Below are 18,171 nucleotides of genomic sequence, written 5' to 3' on the forward strand. Positions count from 1 at the left end.
AGACCCTCTGTTTCAGACCCTCTGTTTCAGACCCTCTGTTTCTCGCCCTCTGTTTCAGCCTCTCTGTTTCAGACCCTCTGTTTCTCGCCCTCTGTTTCAGCCCCTCTGTTTCAGACCCTCTGTTTCGCGCCCTCTGTTTCAGACCCTCTGTTTCAGACCCTCTGTTTCAGACCCTCTGTTTCTCGCCCTCTGTTTCAGCCCCTCTGTTTCTGGCCCTCTGTTTCAGCCCCTCTGTTTCAGACCCTCTGTTTCAGACCCTCTGTTTCTCGCCCTCTGTTTCACGCCCTCTGTTTCAGACCCTCTGTTTCGCGCCCTCTGTTTCAGCCCCTCTGTTTCAGCCACTCTGATTCAGCCCCTCTGTTTCAGACCCTCTGTTTCTCGCCCTCTGTTTCACGCCCTCTGTTTCGCGCCCTCTGTTTCAGCCCCTCTGTTTCAGACTCTCTGTTTCTCGCCCTCTGTTTCGGCCCCTCTGTTTCAGACCCTCTGTTTCGCGCGCTCTGTTTCGCGCCCTCTGTTTCAGCCCCTCTGTTTCAGACCCTCTGTTTTTCGCCGTCTGTTTCAGCCCCTCTGTTTCTCGCCCTCTATTTCAGCCCCTCTGTTTCAGACCCTCTCTTTCAGCCCCACTGTTTCAGACCCTCTGTTTCAGACCCTCTGTTTCTCGCCGTCTGTTTCGGCCCCTCTGTTTCTCGCCCTGTGTTTCGGCCCCTCTGTTTCACGCCCTCTGTTTCAGACCCTCTGTTTCAGACCCTCTGTTTCTCGCCCTCTGTTTCTCGCCGTCTGTTTCGGCCCCTCTGTTTCTCGCCCTCTGTTTCGGTCCCTCTGTTTTGCACCCTCTGTTTCAGACCCTCTGTTTCAGACACTCTATTTCAGACCCTCTGTTTCTCGCCCTCTGTTTCAGATCCTCTGTTTCTTGCCCTCTGTTTCAGCCCCTCTGTTTCAGACCCTCTGTTTCGCGCCCTCTCTTTCAGGCCCTCTGTTTCAGACCCTCTGTTTCAGACCCTCTGTTTCTCGCCCTCTGTTTCAGCCCCTCTGTTTCTGGCCCTCTGTTTCAGCCCCTCTGTTTCAGACCCTCTGTTTCTCGCCCTCTGTTTCGGCCCCTCTGTTTCAGACCCTCTGTTTCTCGCCCTCTGTTTCTCGCCATCTGTTTCGGCCCCTCTGTTTCTCGCCCTCTGTTTCAGACCATCTGTTTCAGACCCTCTGTTTCTCGCCCTCTGTTTCAGCCCCTCTGTTTCAGACCCTCTGTTTCTCGCTCTCCGTTTCAGCCCCTCTGTTTCTGGCCCTCTGTTTCAGCCCCTCTGTTTCAGACCCCCTGTTTCAGACCCTCTGTTTCAGACCCTCTGTTTCTCGCCCTCTGTTTCGCGCCCTCTGTTTCAGACCCTCTGTTTCGCGCCCTCTGTTTCAGCCCCTCTGTTTCAGCCACTCTGATTCAGCCCCTCTGTTTCAGCCCCTCTGTTTCTCGCCCTCTGTTTCACGCCCTCTGTTTCGCGCCCTCTGTTTCAGCCCCTCTGTTTCAGACCCTCTGTTTCTCGCCCTCTGTTTCGGCCCCTCTGTTTCAGACCCTCTGTTTCGCGCGCTCTGTTTCCCGCCCTCTGTTTCAGCCCCTCTGTTTCAAACCCTCTGTTTTTCGCCCTCTGTTTCAGCCCCTCTGTTTCTCGCCCTCTGTTTCAGCCCCCCTGTTTCAGACCCTCTCTTTCAGCCCCTCTGTTTCAGACCCTCTGTTTCAGACCCTCTGTTGCTCGCCGTCTGTTTCGGCCCCTCTGTTTCTCGCCCACTGTTTCGGCACCTCAGTTTCGCGCCCTCTGTCTCAGACCCTCTGTTTCAGACCCTCTGTTTCAGACCCTCCATTTCTCGCCTTCTGTTTCAGCCCCTCTGTTTCAGACCCTCTGTTTCTCGCCCTCTGTTTCAGCCCCTCTTTTTCAGACCCTCTGTTTCTCGACCTCTGTTTCAGCCCCTCTGTTTCTCGCCCTCTGTTTCAGCCCCTCTGTTTCAGACCCTCTGTTTCGGCCCCTCTGTTTCTCGCCCTCTGTTTCAGACCCTCTGTTTCAGACCCTCTGTTTCTCGCCCTCTGTTTCTCGCTGTCTGTTTCGGCCCCTCTGTTTCTCGCTCTCTGTTTCGGCCCCTCTGTTTCGCGCCCTCTGTTTCAGACCCTCTGTTTCAGACCCTCTGTTTCAGACCCTCTGTTTCAGACCCTCTGTTTCAGACCCTCTGTTTCTCGCCCTCTGTTTCAGCCTCTCTGTTTCAGACCCTCTGTTTCTCGCCCTCTGTTTCAGCCCCTCTGTTTCAGACCCTCTGTTTCGCGCCCTCTGTTTCAGACCCTCTGTTTCAGAACCTCTGTTTCAGACCCTCTGTTTCTCGCGCTCTGTTTCAGCCCCTCTGTTTCTCGCCCTCTGTTTCAGCCCCTCTGTTTCAGACCCTCTGTTTCAGCCCCTCTGTTTCAGACCCTCTGTTTCAGACCCTCTGTTTCTCGCCCTCTGTTTCGCGCCCTCTGTTTCAGCCCCTCTATTTCAGACCGTCTGTTTCTCGCCCTCTGTTTCGGCCCCTCTGTTTCAGACCCTCTGTTTCGCGCGCTCTGTTTCGCGCCCTCTGTTTCAGCCCCTCTGTTTCAGACCCTCTGTTTTTCGCCGTCTGTTTCAGCCCCTCTGTTTCTCGCCCTCTATTTCAGCCCCTCTGTTTCAGCCCCTCTCTTTCAGCCCCACTGTTTCAGACCCTCTGTTTCAGACCCTCTGTTTCTCGCCGTCTGTTTCGGCCCCTCTGTTTCTCGCCCTGTGTTTCGGCCCCTCTGTTTCGCGCCCTCTGTTTCAGACCCTCTTTTTCAGACCCTCTGTTTCTCGCCCTATGTTTCTCGCCGTCTGTTTCGGCCCCTCTGTTTCTCGCCCTCTGTTTCGGCCCCTCTGTTTTGCACCCTCTGTTTCAGACCCTCTGTTTCAGACCCCCTGTTTCAGACCCTCTGTTTCTCGCCCTCTGTTTCAGACCCTCTGTTTCAGATCCTCTGTTTCTCGCCCTCTGTTTCAGCCCCTCTGTTTCAGACCCTCTGTTTCGCGCCCTCTGTTTCAGACCCTCTGTTTCAGCCCCTCTGTTTCAGACCCTCTGTTTCTCGCCCTCTGTTTCAGCCCCTCTGTTTCTGGCCCTCTGTTTAAGCCCCTCTGTTTCAGACCCTCTGATTCAGCCCCTCTGTTTCGGCCCCTCTGTTTCAGACCCTCTGTTTCTCGCCCTCTGTTTCTCGCCATCTGTTTCGGCCCCTCTGTTTCTCGCCCTCTGTTTCGGCCCCTCTGTTTCGCGCCCTCTGTTTCAGACCGTCTGTTTCAGACCATCTGTTTCAGACCCTCTGTTTCTCGCCCTCTGTTTCAGACCCTATGTTTCAGACCCTCTGTTTCTCGCCCTCTGTTTCAGCCCCTCTGTTTCAGACCCTCTGTTTCAGCCCCTCTGTTTCAGACCCTCTGTTTCAGACCCTCTGTTTCAGACCCTCTGTTTCTCGCCCTCCGTTTCAGCCCCTCTGTTTCTGGCCCTCTGTTTCAGCCCCTCTGTTTCAGACCCCCTGTTTCAGACCCTCTGTTTCAGACCCTCTGTTTCTCGCCCTCTGTTTCGCGCCCTCTGTTTCAGACCCTCTGTTTCGCGCCCTCTGTTTCAGCCCCTCTGTTTCAGCCACTCTGATTCAGCCCCTTTGTTTCAGCCCCTCTGTTTCTCGCCCTCTGTTTCACGCCCTCTGTTTCGCGCCCTCTGTTTCAGCCCCTCTGTTTCAGACCCTCTGTTTCTCGCCCTCTGTTTCGGCCCCTCTGTTTCAGACCCTCTGTTTGGCGCGCTCTGTTTCTCGCCCTCTGTTTCAGCCCCTCTGTTTCAAACCCTCTGTTTTTCGCCCTCTGTTTCAGCCCCTCTGTTTCTCGCCCTCTGTTTCAGCCCCCCTGTTTCAGACCCTCTCTTTCAGCCCCTCTGTTTCAGACCCTCTGTTTCAGACCCTCTGTTGCTCGCCGTCTGTTTCGGCCCCTCTGTTTCTCGCCCACTGTTTCGGCACCTCAGTTTCGCGCCCTCTGTTTCAGACCCTCTGTTTCAGACCCTCTGTTTCAGACCCTCCATTTCTCGCCTTCTGTTTCAGCCCCTCTGTTTCAGACCCTCTGTTTCTCGCCCTCTGTTTCAGCCCCTCTGTTTCAGACCCTCTGTTTCGCGCCCTCTGTTTCGTCCCCTCTGTTTCAGAAACTCTGTTTCAGACACTCTGTTTCTCGACCTCTGTTTCAGCCCCTCTGTTTCTCGCCCTCTGTTTCAGCCCCTCTGTTTCAGACCCTCTGTTTCGGCTACTCTGTTTCTCGCCCTCTGTTTCAGACCCTCTGTTTCAGACCCTCTGTTTCTCGCCCTCTGTTTCTCGCTGTCTGTTTCGGCCCCTCTGTTTCTCGCTCTCTGTTTCGGCCCCTCTGTTTCGCGCCCTCTGTTTCAGACCCTCTGTTTCAGACCCTCTGTTTCAGACCCTCTGTTTCTCGCCCTCTGTTTCAGCCTCTCTGTTTCAGACCCTCTGTTTCTCGCCCTCTGTTTCAGCCCCTCTGTTTCAGACACTCTGTTTCGCGCCCTCTGTTTCAGACCCTCTGTTTCAGACCCTCTGTTTCAGACCCTCTGTTTCTCGCGCTCTGTTTCAGCCCCTCTGTTTCTCGCCCTCTGTTTCAGCCCCTCTGTTTCAGACCCTCTGTTTCAGCCCCTCTGTTTCAGACCCTCTGTTTCAGACCCTCTGTTTCTCGCCCTCTGTTTCGCGCCCTCTGTTTCAGACCCTCTGTTTCGCGCCCTCTGTTTCAGCCCCTCTGTTTCAGCCCCTCTGATTCAGCCCCTCTGTTTCAGACCCTCTGTTTCTCGCCCTCTGTTTCGCGCCCTCTGTTTCGCGCCCACTGTTTCAGCCCCTCTGTTTCAGACCCTCTGTTTCTCGCCCTCTGTTTCGGCCTCTCTGTTTCAGACCCTCTATTTCGCGCGGTCTGTTTCGCGCCCTCTGTTTCAGCCCCTCTGTTTCAGACCCTCTGTTTCAGACCCTCTGTTTCTCGCCCTCTGTTTCAGACCCTCTGTTTCAGAACCTCTGTTTCTCGTCCTCTGTATCAGCCCCTCTGTTTCAGACCCTCTGTTTCGCGCCCTCTGTTTCTTGTCCTCTGTTTCAGACCCTCTGTTTCTCGCTCTCTGTTTCAGACCCTCTGTTTCTCGCCCTCTGTTTCAGCCCCTCTGTTTCAGCCCCTCTGTTTCAGCCCCTCTGTTTCAGCCCCTCTGTTTCAGACCCTCTGTTTCAGACCCTCTGTTTCTCGCCGTCTGTTTCGGCCCCTCTGTTTCTCGCCCTGTGTTTCGGCCCCTCTGTTTCGCGCCCTCTGTTTCAGACCCTCTGTTTCAGACCCTCTGTTTCAGATGCTCTGTTTCTCGCCCACTGTTTCAACCCCTCTGTTTCAGACCCTCTGTTTCTCCCCCTCTGTTTCTCGCCGTCTGTTTCGGCCCCTCTGTTTCTCGCCCTCTGTTTCGGCCCCTCTGTTTCGCGCCCTCTGTTTCAGACCCTCTGTTTCAGACCCTCTGTTTCAGACCCTCTGTTTCTCGCCCTCTGTTTCAGCCCCTCTGTTTCAGACCCTCTGTTTCGCGCCCTCTGTTTCAGACCCTCTGTTTCAGACCCTCTGTTTCAGACCCTCTGTTTCTCGCCCTCTGTTTCAGCCCCTCTGTTTCTGGCCCTCTGTTTCAGCCCCTCTGTTTCAGACCCTCTGTTTCAGACCCTCTGTTTCTCGCCCTCTGTTTCGCGCCCTCTGTTTCAGACCCTCTGTTTCGCGCCCTCTGTTTCAGCCCCTCTGTTTCAGCCACTCTGATTCAGCCCCTCTGTTTCAGACGCTCTGTTTCTCGCCCTCTGTTTCACGCCCTCTGTTTCGCGCCCTCTGTTTCAGCCCCTCTGTTTCAGACCCTCTGTTTCTCGCCCTCTGTTTCGGCCCCTCTGTTTCAGACCCTCTGTTTCGCGCGCTCTGTTTCGCGCCCTCTGTTTCAGCCCCTCTGTTTCAGACCCTCTGTTTTTCGCCGTCTGTTTCAGCCCCTCTGTTTCTCGCCCTCTATTTCAGCCCCTCTGTTTCAGACCCTCTCTTTCAGCCCCACTGTTTCAGACCCTCTGTTTCAGACCCTATGTTTCTCGCCGTCTGTTTCGGCCCCTCTGTTTCTCGCCCTGTGTTTCGGCCCCTCTGTTTCGCGCCCTCTGTTTCAGACCCTCTGTTTCAGACCCTCTGTTTCTCGCCCTCTGTTTCTCGCCGTCTGTTTCGGCCCCTCTGTTTCTCGCCCTCTGTTTCGGCCCCTCTGTTTCGCGCCCTCTGTTTCAGACCCTCTGTTTCAGACCCTCTGTTTCAGCCCCTCTGTTTCTCGCCCTCTGTTTCAGCCCCTCTGTTTCAGGCCCTCTGTTTCAGCCCCTCTGTTTCAGCCCCTCTGTTTCTGCCCCTCTGTTTCAGACCCTCTGTTTCTCGCCGTCTGTTTCGGCCCCTCTGTTTCTCGCCCTCTGTTTCGGCCCATCAGTTTCGCGCCCTCTGTTTCAGACCCTCTGTTTCAGACCCTCTCTTTCAGACCCTCTGTTTCTCGCCCTCTGTTTCAGACCCTCTGTTTCAGACCCTCTGTTTCTCGTCCTCTGTATCAGCCCCTCTGTTTCAGACCCTCTGTTTCGCGCCCTCTGTTTCGTGTCCTCTGTTTCAGACCCTCTGTTTCAGACCCCCTGTTTCTCGCGCTCTGTTTCAGCCCCTCTGTTTCTCGCCCTCTGTTTCAGCCCCTCTGTTTCAGACCCTCTGTTTCAGCCCCTCTGTTTCAGACCCTCTGTTTCAGACCCTCTGTTTCTCGCCCTCTGTTTCGCGCCCTCTGTTTCAGCCCCTCTATTTCAGACCCTCTGTTTCTCGCCCTCTGTTTCGGCCCCTCTGTTTCAGACCCTCTGTTTCGCGCGCTCTGTTTCGCGCCCTCTGTTTCAGCCCCTCTGTTTCAGACCCTCTGTTTTTCGCCGTCTGTTTCAGCCCCTCTGTTTCTCGCCCTCTATTTCAGCCCCTCTGTTTCAGACCCTCTCTTTCAGCCCCACTATTTCAGACCCTCTGTTTCAGACCCTCTGTTTCTCGCCGTCTGTTTCGGCCCCTCTGTTTCTCGCCCTGTGTTCGGCCCCTCTGTTTCGCGCCCTCTGTTTCAGACCCTCTGTTTCAGACCCTCTGTTTCTCGCCCTCTGTTTCTCGCCGTCTGTTTCGTCCCCTCTGTTTCTCGCCCTCTGTTTCGGCCCCTCTGTTTTGCACCCTCTGTTTCAGACCCTCTGTTTCAGACCCCCTGTTTCAGACCCTCTGTTTCTCGCCCTCTGTTTCAGACCCTCTGTTTCAGATCCTCTGTTTCTCGCCCTCTGTTTCAGCCTCTCTGTTTCAGACCCTCTGTTTCGCGCCCTCTGTTTCAGACCCTCTGTTTCAGCCCCTCTGTTTCAGACCCTCTGTTTCTCGCCCTCTGTTTCAGCCCCTCTGTTTCTGGCCCTCTGTTTCAGCCCCTCTGTTTCAGACCCTCTGTTTCTCGCCCTCTGTTTCAGACCCTCTGTTTCAGACCCTCTGTTTCTCGCCCTCTGTTTCTCGCCATCTGTTTCGGCCCCTCTGTTTCTCGCCCTCTGTTTCGGCCCCTCTGTTTCGCGCCCTCTGTTTCAGACCCTCTGTTTCAGACCATCTGTTTCAGACCCTATGTTTCTCGCCCTCTGTTTCAGCCCCTCTGTTTCAGACCCTCTGTTTCTCGCCCTCTGTTTCAGCCCCTCTGTTTCAGACCCTCTGTTTCAGCCCCTCTGTTTCAGACCCTCTGTTTCAGACCCTCTGTTTCAGACCCTCTGTTTCTCGCCCTCCGTTTCAGCCCCTCTGTTTCTGGCCCTCTGTTTCAGACCCTCTGTTTCAGACCCCCTGTTTCAGACCCTCTGTTTCAGACCCTCTGTTTCTCGCCCTCTGTTTCGCGCCCTCTGTTTCAGACCCTCTGTTTCGCGCCCTCTGTTTCAGCCCCTCTGTTTCAGCCACTCTGATTCAGCCCCTCTGTTTCAGCCCCTCTGTTTCTCGCCCTCTGTTTCACGCCCTCTGTTTCGCGCCCTCTGTTTCAGCCCCTCTGTTTCAGACCCTCTGTTTCTCGCCCTCTGTTTCGGCCCCTCTGTTTCAGACCCTCTGTTTCGCGCGCTCTGTTTCTCGCCCTCTGTTTCAGCCCCTCTGTTTCAAACCCTCTGTTTTTCGCCCTCTGTTTCAGCCCCTCTGTTTCTCGCCCTCTGTTTCAGCCCCCCTGTTTCAGACCCTCTCTTTCAGCCCCTCTGTTTCAGACCCTCTGTTTCAGACCCTCTGTTGCTCGCCGTCTGTTTCGGCCCCTCTGTTTCTCGCCCACTGTTTCGGCACCTCAGTTTCGCGCCCTCTGTTTCAGACCCTCTGTTTCAGACCCTCTGTTTCAGACCCTCCATTTCTCGCCTTCTGTTTCAGCCCCTCTGTTTCAGACCCTCTGTTTCTCGCCCTCTGTTTCAGCCCCTCTGTTTCAGACCCTCTGTTTCGCGCCCTCTGTTTCGTCCCCTCTGTTTCAGAAACTCTGTTTCAGACACTCTGTTTCTCGACCTCTGTTTCAGCCCCTCTGTTTCTCGCCCTCTGTTTCAGCCCCTCTGTTTCAGACCCTCTGTTTCGTCCACTCTGTTTCTCGCCCTCTGTTTCAGACCCTCTGTTTCAGACCCTCTGTTTCTCGCTGTCTGTTTCGGCCCCTCTGTTTCTCGCTCTCTGTTTCGGCCCCTCTGTTTCGCGCCCTCTGTTTCAGACCCTCTGTTACAGACCCTCTGTTTCAGACCCTCTGTTTCTCGCCCTCTGTTTCAGCCTCTCTGTTTCAGACCCTCTGTTTCTCGCCCTCTGTTTCAGCCCCTCTGTTTCAGACCCTCTGTTTCTCGCCCTCTGTTTCGCGCCCTCTGTTTCAGCCCCTCTATTTCAGACCCTCTGTTTCTCGCCCTCTGTTTCAGCCCCTCTATTTCAGACCCTCTGTTTCTCGCCCTCTGTTTCGGCCCCTCTGTTTCAGACCCTCTGTTTCTCGCCCTCTGTTTCGCGCCCTCTGTTTCGCGCCCACTGTTTCAGCCCCTCTGTTTCAGACCCTCTGTTTCTCGCCCTCTGTTTCGGCCTCTCTGTTTCAGACCCTCTGTTTCGCGCGCTCTGTTTCGCGCCCTCTGTTTCAGCCCCTCTGTTTCAGACCCTCTGTTTCAGACCCTCTGTTTCTCGCCCTCTGTTTCAGACCCTCTGTTTCAGAACCTCTGTTTCTCGTCCTCTGTATCAGCCCCTCTGTTTCAGACCCTCTGTTTCGCGCCCTCTGTTTCGTGTCCTCTGTTTCAGACCCTCTGTTTCTCGCTCTCTGTTTCAGACCCTCTGTTTCTCGCCCTCTGTTTCAGCCCCTCTGTTTCAGCCCCTCTGTTTCAGCCCCTCTGTTTCAGCCCCTCTGTTTCAGACCCTCTGTTTCAGACCCTCTGTTTCTCGCCGTCTGTTTCGGCCCCTCTGTTTCTCGCCCTGTGTTTCGGCCCCTCTGTTTCGCGCCCTCTGTTTCAGACCCTCTGTTTCAGACCCTCTGTTTCAGATGCTCTGTTTCTCGCCCACTGTTTCAACCCCTCTGTTTCAGACCCTCTGTTTCTCCCCCTCTGTTTCTCGCCGTCTGTTTCGGCCCCTCTGTTTCTCGCCCTCTGTTTCGGCCCCTCTGTTTCGCGCCCTCTGTTTCAGACCCTCTGTTTCAGACCCTCTGTTTCAGACCCTCTGTTTCTCGCCCTCTGTTTCAGCCCCTCTGTTTCAGACCCTCTGTTTCTCGCCCTCTGTTTCAGCCCCTCTGTTTCAGACCCTCTGTTTCGCGCCCTCTGTTTCAGACCCTCTGTTTCAGCCCCTCTGTTTCAGACCCTCTGTTTCTCGCCCTCTGTTTCAGCCCCTCTGTTTCTGGCCCTCTGTTTCAGCCCCTCTGTTTCAGACCCTCTGTTTCAGACCCTCTGTTTCTCGCCCTCTGTTTCACGCCCTCTGTTTCAGACCCTCTGTTTCGCGCCCGCTGTTTCAGCCCCTCTGTTTCAGCCACTCTGATTCAGCCCCTCTGTTTCAGACGCTCTGTTTCTCGCCCTCTGTTTCACGCCCTCTGTTTCGCGCCCTCCGTTTCAGCCCCTCTGTTTCTGGCCCTCTGTTTCAGCCCCTCTGTTTCAGACCCCCTGTTTCAGACCCTCTGTTTCAGACCCTCTGTTTCTCGCCCTCTGTTTCGCGCCCTCTGTTTCAGACCCTCTGTTTCGCGCCCTCTGTTTCAGCCCCTCTGTTTCAGCCACTCTGATTCAGCCCCTCTGTTTCAGCCCCTCTGTTTCTCGCCCTCTGTATCACGCCCTCTGTTTCGCGCCCTCTGTTTCAGCCCCTCTGTTTCAGACCCTCTGTTTCTCGCCCTCTGTTTCGGCCCCTCTGTTTCAGACCCTCTGTTTCGCGCGCTCTGTTTCTCGCCCTCTGTTTCAGCCCCTCTGTTTCAAACCCTCTGTTTTTCGCCCTCTGTTTCAGCCCCTCTGTTTCTCGCCCTCTGTTTCAGCCCCCCTGTTTCAGACCCTCTCTTTCAGCCACTCTGTTTCAGACCCTCTGTTTCAGACCCTCTGTTGCTCGCCGTCTGTTTCGGCCCCTCTGTTTCTCGCCCACTGTTTCGGCACCTCAGTTTCGCGCCCTCTGTCTCAGACCCTCTGTTTCAGACCCTCTGTTTCAGACCCTCCATTTCTCGCCTTCTGTTTCAGCCCCTCTGTTTCAGACCCTCTGTTTCTCGCCCTCTGTTTCAGCCCCTCTTTTTCAGACCCTCTGTTTCTCGACCTCTGTTTCAGCCCCTCTGTTTCTCGCCCTCTGTTTCAGCCCCTCTGTTTCAGACCCTCTGTTTCGGCCCCTCTGTTTCTCGCCCTCTGTTTCAGACCCTCTGTTTCAGACCCTCTGTTTCTCGCCCTCTGTTTCTCGCTGTCTGTTTCGGCCCCTCTGTTTCTCGCTCTCTGTTTCGGCCCCTCTGTTTCGCGCCCTCTGTTTCAGACCCTCTGTTTCAGACCCTCTGTTTCAGACCCTCTGTTTCAGACCCTCTGTTTCAGACCCTCTGTTTCTCGCCCTCTGTTTCAGCCTCTCTGTTTCAGACCCTCTGTTTCTCGCCCTCTGTTTCAGCCCCTCTGTTTCAGACCCTCTGTTTCGCGCCCTCTGTTTCAGACCCTCTGTTTCAGAACCTCTGTTTCAGACCCTCTGTTTCTCGCGCTCTGTTTCAGCCCCTCTGTTTCTCGCCCTCTGTTTCAGCCCCTCTGTTTCAGACCCTCTGTTTCAGCCCCTCTGTTTCAGACCCTCTGTTTCAGACCCTCTGTTTCTCGCCCTCTGTTTCGCGCCCTCTGTTTCAGCCCCTCTATTTCAGACCCTCTGTTTCTCGCCCTCTGTTTCGGCCCCTCTGTTTCAGACCCTCTGTTTCGCGCGCTCTGTTTCGCGCCCTCTGTTTCAGCCCCTCTGTTTCAGACCCTCTGTTTTTCGCCGTCTGTTTCAGCCCCTCTGTTTCTCGCCCTCTATTTCAGCCCCTCTGTTTCAGCCCCTCTCTTTCAGCCCCACTGTTTCAGACCCTCTGTTTCAGACCCTCTGTTTCTCGCCGTCTGTTTCGGCCCCTCTGTTTCTCGCCCTGTGTTTCGGCCCCTCTGTTTCGCGCCCTCTGTTTCAGACCCTCTGTTTCAGACCCTCTGTTTCTCGCCCTATGTTTCTCGCCGTCTGTTTCGGCCCCTCTGTTTCTCGCCCTCTGTTTCGGCCCCTCTGTTTTGCACCCTCTGTTTCAGACCCTCTGTTTCAGACCCCCTGTTTCAGACCCTCTGTTTCTCGCCCTCTGTTTCAGACCCTCTGTTTCAGATCCTCTGTTTCTCGCCCTCTGTTTCAGCCCCTCTGTTTCAGACCCTCTGTTTCGCGCCCTCTGTTTCAGACCCTCTGTTTCAGCCCCTCTGTTTCAGACCCTCTGTTTCAGACCCTCTGTTTCAGCCCCTCTGTTTCTGGCCCTCTGTTTAAGCCCCTCTGTTTCAGACCCTCTGTTTCGGCCCTCTGTTTCGGCCCCTCTGTTTCAGACCCTCTGTTTCTCGCCCTCTGTTTCTCGCCATCTGTTTCGGCCCCTCTGTTTCTCGCCCTCTGTTTCGGCCCCTCTGTTTCGCGCCCTCTGTTTCAGACCGTCTGTTTCAGACCATCTGTTTCAGACCCTCTGTTTCTCGCCCTCTGTTTCAGCCCCTATGTTTCAGACCCTCTGTTTCTCGCCCTCTGTTTCAGCCCCTCTGTTTCAGACCCTCTGTTTCAGCCCCTCTGTTTCAGACCCTCTGTTTCAGACCCTCTGTTTCAGACCCTCTGTTTCTCGCCCTCCGTTTCAGCCCCTCTGTTTCTGGCCCTCTGTTTCAGCCCCTCTGTTTCAGACCCCCTGTTTCAGACCCTCTGTTTCAGACCCTCTGTTTCTCGCCCTCTGTTTCGCGCCCTCTGTTTCAGACCCTCTGTTTCGCGCCCTCTGTTTCAGCCCCTCTGTTTCAGCCACTCTGATTCAGCCCCTTTGTTTCAGCCCCTCTGTTTCTCGCCCTCTGTTTCACGCCCTCTGTTTCGCGCCCTCTGTTTCAGCCCCTCTGTTTCAGACCCTCTGTTTCTCGCCCTCTGTTTCGGCCCCTCTGTTTCAGACCCTCTGTTTCGCGCGCTCTGTTTCTCGCCCTCTGTTTCAGCCCCTCTGTTTCAAACCCTCTGTTTTTCGCCCTCTGTTTCAGCCCCTCTGTTTCTCGCCCTCTGTTTCAGCCCCCCTGTTTCAGACCCTCTCTTTCAGCCCCTCTGTTTCAGACCCTCTGTTTCAGACCCTCTGTTGCTCGCCGTCTGTTTCGGCCCCTCTTTTTCTCGCCCACTGTTTCGGCACCTCAGTTTCGCGACCTCTGTTTCAGACCCTCTGTTTCAGACCCTCTGTTTCAGACCCTCCATTTCTCGCCTTCTGTTTCAGCCCCTCTGTTTCAGCCCCTCTGTTTCTCGCCCTCTGTTTCAGCCCCTCTGTTTCAGACCCTCTGTTTCGCGCCCTCTGTTTCGTCCCCTCTGTTTCAGAAACTCTGTTTCAGACACTCTGTTTCTCGACCTCTGTTTCAGCCCCTCTGTTTCTCGCCCTCTGTTTCAGCCCCTCTGTTTCAGACCCTCTGTTTCGGCCACTCTGTTTCTCGCCCTCTGTTTCAGACCCTCTGTTTCAGACCCTCTGTTTCTCGCCCTCTGTTTCTCGCTGTCTGTTTCGGCCCCTCTGTTTCTCGCTCTCTGTTTCGGCCCCTCTGTTTCGCGCCCTCTGTTTCAGACCCTCTGTTTCAGACCCTCTGTTTCAGACCCTCTGTTTCTCGCCCTCTGTTTCAGCCTCTCTGTTTCAGACCCTCTGTTTCTCGCCCTCTGTTTCAGCCCCTCTGTTTCAGACACTCTGTTTCGCGCCCTCTGTTTCAGACCCTCTGTTTCAGACCCTCTGTTTCAGACCCTCTGTTTCTCGCGCTCTGTTTCAGCCCCTCTGTTTCTCGCCCTCTGTTTCAGCCCCTCTGTTTCAGACCCTCTGTTTCAGCCCCTCTGTTTCAGACCCTCTGTTTCAGACCCTCTGTTTCTCGCCCTCTGTTTCGCGCCCTCTGTTTCAGACCCTCTGTTTCGCGCCCTCTGTTTCAGCCCCTCTGTTTCAGCCCCTCTGATTCAGCCCCTCTGTTTCAGACCCTCTGTTTCTCGCCCTCTGTTTCGCGCCCTCTGTTTCGCGCCCACTGTTTCAGCCCCTCTGTTTCAGACCCTCTGTTTCTCGCCCTCTGTTTCGGCCTCTCTGTTTCAGACCCTCTATTTCGCGCGGTCTGTTTCGCGCCCTCTGTTTCAGCCCCTCTGTTTCAGACCCTCTGTTTCAGACCCTCTGTTTCTCGCCCTCTGTTTCAGACCCTCTGTTTCAGAACCTCTGTTTCTCGTCCTCTGTATCAGCCCCTCTGTTTCAGACCCTCTGTTTCGCGCCCTCTGTTTCTTGTCCTCTGTTTCAGACCCTCTGTTTCTCGCTCTCTGTTTCAGACCCTCTGTTTCTCGCCCTCTGTTTCAGCCCCTCTGTTTCAGCCCCTCTGTTTCAGCCCCTCTGTTTCAGACCCTCTGTTTCAGACCCTCTGTTTCTCGCCGTCTGTTTCGGCCCCTCTGTTTCTCGCCCTGTGTTTCGGCCCCTCTGTTTCGCGCCCTCTGTTTCAGACCCTCTGTTTCAGACCCTCTGTTTCAGATGCTCTGTTTCTCGCCCACTGTTTCAACCCCTCTGTTTCAGACCCTCTGTTTCTCCCCCATTGTTTCTCGCCGTCTGTTTCGGCCCCTCTGTTTCTCGCCCTCTGTTTCGGCCCATCTGTTTCGCGCCCTCTGTTTCAGACCCTCTGTTTCAGACCCTCTGTTTCAGACCCTCTGTTTCTCGCCCTCTGTTTCAGCCCCTCTGTTTCAGACCCTCTGTTTCGCGCCCTCTGTTTCAGACCCTCTGTTTCAGACCCTCTGTTTCAGACCCTCTGTTTCTCGCCCTCTGTTTCAGCCCCTCTGTTTCTGGCCCTCTGTTTCAGCCCCTCTGTTTCAGACCCTCTGTTTCAGACCCTCTGTTTCTCGCCCTCTGTTTCGCGCCCTCTGTTTCAGACCCTCTGTTTCGCGCCCTCTGTTTCAGCCCCTCTGTTTCAGCCACTCTGATTCAGCCCCTCTGTTTCAGACGCTCTGTTTCTCGCCCTCTGTTTCACGCCCTCTGTTTCGCGCCCTCTGTTTCAGCCCCTCTGTTTCAGACCCTCTGTTTCTCGCCCTCTGTTTCGGCCCCTCTGTTTCAGACCCTCTGTTTCGCGCGCTCTGTTTCGCGCCCTCTGTTTCAGCCCCTCTGTTTCAGACCCTCTGTTTTTCGCCGTCTGTTTCAGCCCCTCTGTTTCTCGCCCTCTATTTCAGCCCCTCTGTTTCAGACCCTCTCTTTCAGCCCCACTGTTTCAGACCCTCTGTTTCAGACCCTCTGTTTCTCGCCGTCTGTTTCGGCCCCTCTGTTTCTCGCCCTGTGTTTCGGCCCCTCTGTTTCGCGCCCTCTGTTTCAGACCCTCTGTTTCAGACCCTCTGTTTCTCGCCCTCTGTTTCTCGCCGTCTGTTTCGGCCCCTCTGTTTCTCGCCCTCTGTTTCGGCCCCTCTGTTTCGCGCCCTCTGTTTCAGACCCTCTGTTTCAGACCCTCTGTTTCAGCCCCTCTGTTTCTCGCCCTCTGTTTCAGCCCCTCTGTTTCAGGCCCTCTGTTTCAGCCCCTCTGTTTCAGCCCCTCTGTTTCTGCCCCTCTGTTTCAGACCCTCTGTTTCTCGCCGTCTGTTTCGGCCCCTCTGTTTCTCGCCCTCTGTTTCGGCCCATCAGTTTCGCGCCCTCTGTTTCAGACCCTCTGTTTCAGACCCTCTCTTTCAGACCCTCTGTTTCTCGCCCTCTGTTTCAGACCCTCTGTTTCAGACCCTCTGTTTCTCGTCCTCTGTATCAGCCCCTCTGTTTCAGACCCTCTGTTTCGCGCCCTCTGTTTCGTGTCCTCTGTTTCAGACCCTCTGTTTCAGACCCTCTGTTTCTCGCGCTCTGTTTCAGCCCCTCTGTTTCTCGCCCTCTGTTTCAGCCCCTCTGTTTCAGACCCTCTGTTTCAGCCCCTCTGTTTCAGACCCTCTGTTTCAGACCCTCTGTTTCTCGCCCTCTGTTTCGCGCCCTCTGTTTCAGCCCCTCTATTTCAGACCCTCTGTTTCTCGCCCTCTGTTTCGGCCCCTCTGTTTCAGACCCTCTGTTTCGCGCGCTCTGTTTCGCGCCCTCTGTTTCAGCCCCTCTGTTTCAGACCCTCTGTTTTTCGCCGTCTGTTTCAGCCCCTCTGTTTCTCGCCCTCTATTTCAGCCCCTCTGTTTCAGACCCTCTCTTTCAGCCCCACTGTTTCAGACCCTCTGTTTCAGACCCTCTGTTTCTCGCCGTCTGTTTCGGCCCCTCTGTTTCTCGCCCTGTGTTCGGCCCCTCTGTTTCGCGCCCTCTGTTTCAGACCCTCTGTTTCAGACCCTCTGTTTCTCGCCCTCTGTTTCTCGCCGTCTGTTTCGTCCCCTCTGTTTCTCGCCCTCTGTTTCGGCCCCTCTGTTTTGCACCCTCTGTTTCAGACCCTCTGTTTCAGACCCCCTGTTTCAGACCCTCTGTTTCTCGCCCTCTGTTTCAGACCCTCTGTTTCAGATCCTCTGTTTCTCGCCCTCTGTTTCAGCCCCTCTGTTTCAGACCCTCTGTTTCGCGCCCTCTGTTTCAGACCCTCTGTTTCAGCCCCTCTGTTTCAGACCCTCTGTTTCTCGCCCTCTGTTTCAGCCCCTCTGTTTCTGGCCCTCTGTTTCAGCCCCTCTGTTTCAGACCCTCTGTTTCTCGCCCTCTGTTTCAGACCCTCTGTTTCAGACCCTCTGTTTCTCGCCCTCTGTTTCTCGCCATCTGTTTCGGCCCCTCTGTTTCTCGCCCTCTGTTTCGGCCCCTCTGTTTCGCGCCCTCTGTTTCAGACCCTCTGTTTCAGACCATCTGTTTCAGACCCTATGTTTCTCGCCCTCTGTTTCAGCCCCTCTGTTTCAGACCCTCTGTTTCTCGCCCTCTGTTTCAGCCCCTCTGTTTCAGACCCTCTGTTTCAGCCCCTCTGTTTCAGACCCTCTGTTTCAGACCCTCTGTTTCAGACCCTCTGTTTCTCGCCCTCCGTTTCAGCCCCTCTGTTTCTGGCCCTCTGTTTCAGCCCCTCTGTTTCAGACCCCCTGTTTCAGACCCTCTGTTTCAGACCCTCTGTTTCTCGCCCTCTGTTTCGCGCCCTCTGTTTCAGACCCTCTGTTTCGCGCCCTCTGTTTCAGCCCCTCTGTTTCAGCCACTCTGATTCAGCCCCTCTGTTTCAGCCCCTCTGTTTCTCGCCCTCTGTTTCACGCCCTCTGTTTCGCGCCCTCTGTTTCAGCCCCTCTGTTTCAGACCCTCTGTTTCTCGCCCTCTGTTTCGGCCCCTCTGTTTCAGACCCTCTGTTTCGCGCGCTCTGTTTCTCGCCCTCTGTTTCAGCCCCTCTGTTTCAAACCCTCTGTTTTTCGCCCTCTGTTTCAGCCCCTCTGTTTCTCGCCCTCTGTTTCAGCCCCCCTGTTTCAGACCCTCTCTTTCAGCCCCTCTGTTTCAGACCCTCTGTTTCAGACCCTCTGTTGCTCGCCGTCTGTTTCGGCCCCTCTGTTTCTCGCCCACTGTTTCGGCACCTCAGTTTCGCGCCCTCTGTTTCAGAACCTCTGTTTCAGACCCTCTGTTTCAGACCCTCCATTTCTCGCCTTCTGTTTCAGCCCCTCTGTTTCAGACCCTCTGTTTCTCGCCCTCTGTTTCAGCCCCTCTGTTTCAGACCCTCTGTTTCGCGCCCTCTGTTTCGTCCCCTCTGTTTCAGAAACTCTGTTTCAGACACTCTGTTTCTCGACCTCTGTTTCAGCCCCTCTGTTTCTCGCCCTCTGTTTCAGCCCCTCTGTTTCAGACCCTCTGTTTCGGCCACTCTGTTTCTCGCCCTCTGTTTCAGACCCTCTGTTTCAGACCCTCTGTTTCTCGCTGTCTGTTTCGGCCCCTCTGTTTCTCGCTCTCTGTTTCGGCCCCTCTGTTTCGCGCCCTCTGTTTCAGACCCTCTGTTTCAGACCCTCTGTTTCAGACCCTCTGTTTCTCGCCCTCTGTTTCAGCCTCTCTGTTTCAGACCCTCTGTTTCTCGCCCTCTGTTTCAGCCCCTCTGTTTCAGACCCTCTGTTTCTCGCCCTCTGTTTCGCGCCCTCTGTTTCAGCCCCTCTATTTCAGACCCTCTGTTTCTCGCCCTCTGTTTCAGCCCCTCTATTTCAGACCCTCTGTTTCTCGCCCTCTGTTTCGGCCCCTCTGTTTCAGACCCTCTGTTTCTCGCCCTCTGTTTCGCGCCCTCTGTTTCGCGCCCACTGTTTCAGCCCCTCTGTTTCAGACCCTCTGTTTCTCGCCCTCTGTTTCGGCCTCTCTGTTTCAGACCCTCTGTTTCGCGCGCTCTGTTTCGCGCCCTCTGTTTCAGCCCCTCTGTTTCAGACCCTCTGTTTCAGACCCTCTGTTTCTCGCCCTCTGTTTCAGACCCTCTGTTTCAGAACCTCTGTTTCTCGTCCTCTGTATCAGCCCCTCTGTTTCAGACCCTCTGTTTCGCGCCCTCTGTTTCGTGTCCTCTGTTTCAGACCCTCTGTTTCTCGCTCTCTGTTTCAG

Source organism: Chiloscyllium punctatum, chromosome 48 (assembly GCF_047496795.1).
Source record: "Chiloscyllium punctatum isolate Juve2018m chromosome 48, sChiPun1.3, whole genome shotgun sequence".
In the NCBI taxonomy this organism is placed as follows: Eukaryota; Metazoa; Chordata; class Chondrichthyes; order Orectolobiformes; family Hemiscylliidae; genus Chiloscyllium; species Chiloscyllium punctatum.